The sequence below is a fragment of the Myxocyprinus asiaticus genome, chromosome 2 (assembly GCF_019703515.2).
Source record: "Myxocyprinus asiaticus isolate MX2 ecotype Aquarium Trade chromosome 2, UBuf_Myxa_2, whole genome shotgun sequence".
In the NCBI taxonomy this organism is placed as follows: domain Eukaryota; kingdom Metazoa; phylum Chordata; class Actinopteri; order Cypriniformes; family Catostomidae; genus Myxocyprinus; species Myxocyprinus asiaticus.
Genome location: NC_059345.1, coordinates 1,233,259 through 1,239,258, shown reverse-complemented (window position 1 = coordinate 1,239,258; position 6,000 = coordinate 1,233,259).

Here is a 6,000-nt window from a genome sequence, read left to right as displayed (position 1 = left end):
GCACATCCCATCTTGAGCTGGGGGTAGCGGGTGAGAAAGTTTCGAAGGGTGGCATAGTCGCCCGGGGCCTCAGCCTCTGTCATAGCGGTGTCTGCCTCCTCTTTTCATAACTCTCTATTCTCCCCAATTTGCACTACATCAGCCATCGAATCTGTCTCTCTATCTGTATCAGGCAGTTCCAAAAGTCCCAGCTCAATCAGCCGATCAAAAATCTAATTTTTAATTTGTTTTTTTAGGGATGACTTTGCCACAGGAATACAGAAGTGTGTAGCAATAACTAACAAGTCAACCTTCCTGCACTTATCAAATTCCTCCAAAGAAGGGTTATCAAGGAAATGTTTCAAATCAAATGCCATCACTACACTTAGCAATACACTAAGTACAACAAGAGGTAGAACAGCATGCCACATTAACACATACACATGTTATAGGGGGAATTCTTTAACAGTTACTGATCAATTTGAAATCAATTTTGATAGCTTTTTTATTTTTTCAATCAATAAATCCCAGACGAGCCCCCGATTTATGTTACATCCCTCAGATTTTACTAGGGGTATGGAGGAACATTTAATAAATAATAAAAAAAAACACGGGTTCACTTTTATAACTGTGAGTGCTGGAAATGATTAAGGCAGAAACAGAGGTATCGTTGATGGTGATTCTTTTACATTATTCAAAAATATTTACAGATATTTACACAAAAGAGCTGAAGTAAGAATGATGATACAAACAGTGACAATATACAATGTACAATAACAGTATGGCAGAGCACAGAGAGGAGGGACATGAGCGGTGCAAAATCAAAGAAAGGAACAAAACAAAACAAAACAAAACACATGCTATCTGGGTGTCCACAAACCTCTAAACTGCCTATGAACATAAAATACAATAAAGGTGAAAACAAAACAGTCTTTGGCACCCGCGGCACTCTGTCTAATCTACACAAACTAGCAAACACAAAACATACAGGGAGTAGCGCTCGCTCCTTACCTGATGTCTATAACAGTTCACACACTACATTAAGTCATGTCAAGTGGCTTTTATTGTCATTTCAACCATATATAGCTAGTACAGTACACAGTGAAATGAAACAATGTTCCTCCAGGACCATGGTGCTACATAAAAACAACATGAAACAACATAAAACAAACACAGAACTACATAAGACTACACAGAACTAAAAGACCTACATATTTCTACATAAAGTGCATGTATAGACGGTGCAATAATTGCTGCAACAGGACAATAGGCACAGTAAGAGACAGTGCAGTGCTGACCAGTACACAGTTCTAGTGTGAAAGTGTCAGATGAAACAGGTAGTGCAATAAAATATTACGATATAATAGAAAATGATGTGAATGCAAACATAACATACTATGACATAGTATTCAGCAGATACGCTTATCCTATATATGGACATAGCAGTTATTGGGGTAGCAGCCAGGTAGAAGTGACAAGTAATTAAATACAATATTTTATGAATACAGTAGCAGCAGAATGTGCAGAATTGCAAAGGGAGTCAGATGGTGTTCAGTTGAGTGTGTGTGTGTGTGTGTGTGTGTGTGTGTGTGTGCGTGTGTGCGTGTGTGCGTGTGTGTGTGTTGTCAGTCCAGTCTCTGAGTGTTGAGGAGTCTGATGGCTTGGGGAAAGAAACTGTTACACAGTCTGGCTGTGAGGACCCGAATGCTTTGGTACCTTTTGCCAGATGGTAGGAGGCTGAAGATTTTGTGTGAGGGGTGCGTGAGGTCATCCACAATGCTGGTGGCTTTGCGGATACAGCGTGTGGTGTAAATGTCTATGATGGAGGGAAGAGAGACCCTGATGATCTTCTCAGCTGTCTTCACTATTCTCTGCAGGGTCTTGCAATATGAAACAGTGCAATTTCCAAACCAGGCAGTGATGCAGCTGCTCAGGATGCTCTCGATAGTCCCCCTGTAGAATGTGGTGAGGATGGAGGGTGGGAGATTAGCTTTTCTCAGCCTTCGCAGAAAGTAGAGACGCTGCTGGGGCTTTCTTGGTTATGAAACTGGTGTTGAGGGACCAGGTGAGTTTTTCCTCCAGGTGAACACCAAGGAATTTGGTGCTCTTGACAATCTCCACATAGGAGCTGTCGATGTTCAGCGGAGAGTTGTTTCTCCGTGCTCTCCTGAAGTCAACAACCATCTCTTTTGTTTTGTCCACATTCAGAGACAGGTTGTAGGCTATGCACCAGTCCGTTAGCCGCTGCACCGCCTCTCTGTATTCTTGCTGATGAGACCCACCATGGTCATGTCATCGGCGAAATTGATGATGTGATTTGAGCTGTGCATTGCTGCACAATCGTGAGTCAGCAGAGTGAACAGCAGTGGACTAAGCACACAGCCCTGGGGGCCCCAGTGCTCAGTGTGGTGGTGGTGGAGATGCTGCACCCGATCTGGACTGACTGAGGTCTCCCAGTCAGGAAGTCCATGATCCAGTTGCAGAGGGAGGTGTTCAGGCCCAGCAGGTTCAGCTTTCCAATCAGGTGCTGAGGAATGATTGTGTTGAATGCTGAACTGAAGTCTATGAACAGCATTAGAACGTACATTTCCTTTTTGTCTAGGTGGGTGAGGGCCAGATGGAGGGTGGTGGTGATGGCGTCTTCTGTTGAGTGGTTGGGATGATACACGAACTGCAGGGGGTCCAGTGAGGGGGGCAGCTGGGTCTTGATGTGCCTCATGATGAGCCTCTCGAAGCACTTCATGATGAAGGGTGTGAGTGCAATGGGACGGTAGTCATTGAGGCAGGACACTGAAGACTTCTTCGGCACGGGGACGATGGTGGTGGGGGATTGAAGCACGCTGGAATAATGGCAATGCTCAGGAAATGTTGAAGATGTCAGTAAGAACATCCGCCAGCTGGTCTGCACATCCTCTGAGCACAAGCCAGGAATGTTGTCTGGTCCAGCAGCCTTCCGTGGGTTGACTCTGCGTAGAGTTTTCCTCACATCAGCTGTGGTAAGACATAGAACCTGGTCGTTGGGAGGAGGGGTGGTCTTCCTCGCTGCCTCGTCATTCTGCACCTCAAACCGAGCGTAGAAGTCATTCAGCGCATCTGGAAGGGAGGCATTACTGTCACAGGCAGGTGATGTTGTCCTGTAATTGGTGATGGCCTGGATGTCGTACCACAAGCGCCATTTGTCACTGCTGTCCTGGAAGTGGCTGAGGATTCTCTGGGTGTGTGAAAGCTTTGCATCTCTGATGGCCCGGGACAGTTTGGCCCTCGTTGTTCTTAGGGCCACCTTGTCGCCTGCTCTGAAGGCGGAGTCTCGGCAGTGCACGCACCTCCGCAGTCATCCACGGCTTCTGGTTCGAGCATGAGGTGATGGTCTTGGAGAGAGTGGCATCATCGATGCACTTGCTGATGTAGCTGGTCACTGATGCTGTGTCAAGTCAAGTCATTTTTATTTGTATAGCGCCTTTCACAACACGCATCGTTTCAAAGCAGCTTTACAGAAGATCAGGCATTAACAGAAGATAAAACTGTAATATCTATAATGTCTTAGAGTCATCATTGTGTAGTTTGATAAAATACGTTGTGAACTGTGTTTAAAAATAAGTAATTAAATAATAATTGTATTTATAACCCCAGTGAGCAAGCCGAAGGTGACTGTGGCAAGGAACACAAAACTCCATAAGATGTTGTTTAATGGAAAAAAAATAACCTTGGGAGAAACCAGGCTCACTGTGGGGGCCAGTTCCCCTCTGGCTAACATCATGAATATAATGACAATATTACTTATTTATGTGTAGAGCAAGTCATGGTTTAAAATTATTAAACTAAGTAAGTGTTAAGGGTCAGTGTTTAAAACAAATTTTGTATGAACTGGAAGATTAATGACTAATGTCTTTGAAGTCCATCCTGGATTAACTGCAGAAGTTCTCATAGATGCAATTGTCCTTGTTAGTTGGCTGATGAAGGGTTTTGTTGGCAATTAATTGATAGTCTATGTATTCCATTTCAAGAGTGGTGGTGGCGTAGTGGACTAAAGCACTGAACTGGTAAGCAGAAGATTGTTGGTTCAATCCCCACAGCCACCACCATTGTGTCCTTGAGCAAGGCACTTCACTCCAGGTTGCTCCAGGGGGATTGTCCCTGTGATAAGGGCACTGTAAGTCGCTTTGGATAAAAGCATCTGCCAAATGCATAAATGTAAATGTAAGAGTGTAGTCCATCATTAGACCTAGTCCATCAACCTGGCCAGTAATTTTGGTGAGGTCTAGCCTAAATCCAAGGTTCAGGCAATGGCATATGAAGTATCCCATGACTTATGGTTGGAGTTGGCATCAGTTCATCCTCTGAAGTCCATCGTAATAGACTGAAGTGATGTTTGGCTGACACCGGCTGCTATTAGTCATCATCACACAGTGATACGTAGCAGTGGAGTCCAACATGAAGCAGGAATGGAGCTGGATCCAGCCGGTTCTGGTGAACTTAAGATAGGAGTCCCGAGGTTGAGACAGGGAAACAAATAAAATAATATTAGCATAGATGCCATTCAATTTATTGCAGAGTTATAGATCATGATCAATGTTTCTGGTTCTTGCAGATCTAACTAAAGCAGCCTAATTGTGAGTTGAAGGATAAATTAAGTGTATGCCTGGCTAAATAGATGAGTCTTTAGTCTAGACTTAAACTGAGTGAGTGTGTCTGCATCTCGAACAATGTTAGGGAGACTATTCCATAGTTTAGGAGCCAAATATGAAAAGGATCTACCTCCTTTTGTGGATTTTGATATTCTAGGAACTATTAACAGGCCAGAATTTTGCGATCGTAATGAACGTGATGGAATATAGCGTAGTAGAAGGTCACTTAAGTACTGCAGAGCTAGACCATTCAAAGCTTTGTACGTAGTTAACAGAATGTATCGATGATAAGATGGGGCTAATATGATCATATTTCTTGGTTTTCGTCAGCACTGGCTGCTGCATTTTGAACCAACTGAAGTTTATTTATTGATCTTGGTGGACATCCTCCCAGTAATGCATTACAATAATCTAGTCTTGAGGTCATGAACGCATGCATTAGTTTTTTGGCATCAGCAACAGGGAGCATGTCGTAATTTAGCAATATTTCTTAGGTGGAAGAATGCTGTTCTACAAACATTTGTAATTTGATTTTCAAAGGACAGATTGATATCAAATATAACACTTAAGTTCTTTGCTGTTGAAGATGATGTAACAGTACATCGAGAGTCAAATTATATTTTAGTGCCTTATTTTTAGAGGTTTTTGGTCCAATAATTAGTACCTCTGTTTTGTCGGAATTGAGTAGAAGGAAATTTCTGGCCATCCAATCTTTTATTACATTGATACACTCTGCTAATTTGGAGAACTGTGAAATCTCATCAGGTTTTGAAGAAATATAAAGTTGGGTATCGTTGGCATAACAGTGGAAACTTATTCCACGATTCCTGATAATATCTCCCAGGGGAAGCATATACAAGGAGAAAAGCAGAGGCCCTAAAACTGATCCCTGTGTCACTCCATACATTACTTTTGTTTGATTTGACAATTCCTCATTTACATAGACAAAGTGGTAGTGGTCTGCTAAATAGGACCTAAACCATGCTAATGCAACTCCACAAATGCCAACATAATTGTATTTCTCCAAGTTGGTGGAGTCGCCTTCGGTGGCAGCCTCCCAGAACATGTGCCAGTCAGTGTGCTCAAAACAGTCCTGAAGAGCAGATATGGCTCCTGCTGGTCAGGTTTCACCTGTTTCAGAACCGGTTTAGAGCATCTGACGAGCGGTCTGTATGCTGGCATTAGCATAACAGAGATGTGGTCTGAGTAGCTGAGGTGGGGGCGGGGCTCTGCCTGGTACACGCCGGGGATGTTTGTGTAAACAAGATCCAGCACATTCGCCTCTCTCGTTGCAGAGTCCACATGCTGATGGAATTTAGGGAACACTGACCTGAGATTCGCATGGTTGAAATCTCTGGCGATAATAAACAGTCCGTCGGGGTGTGCGTTTTGCAGT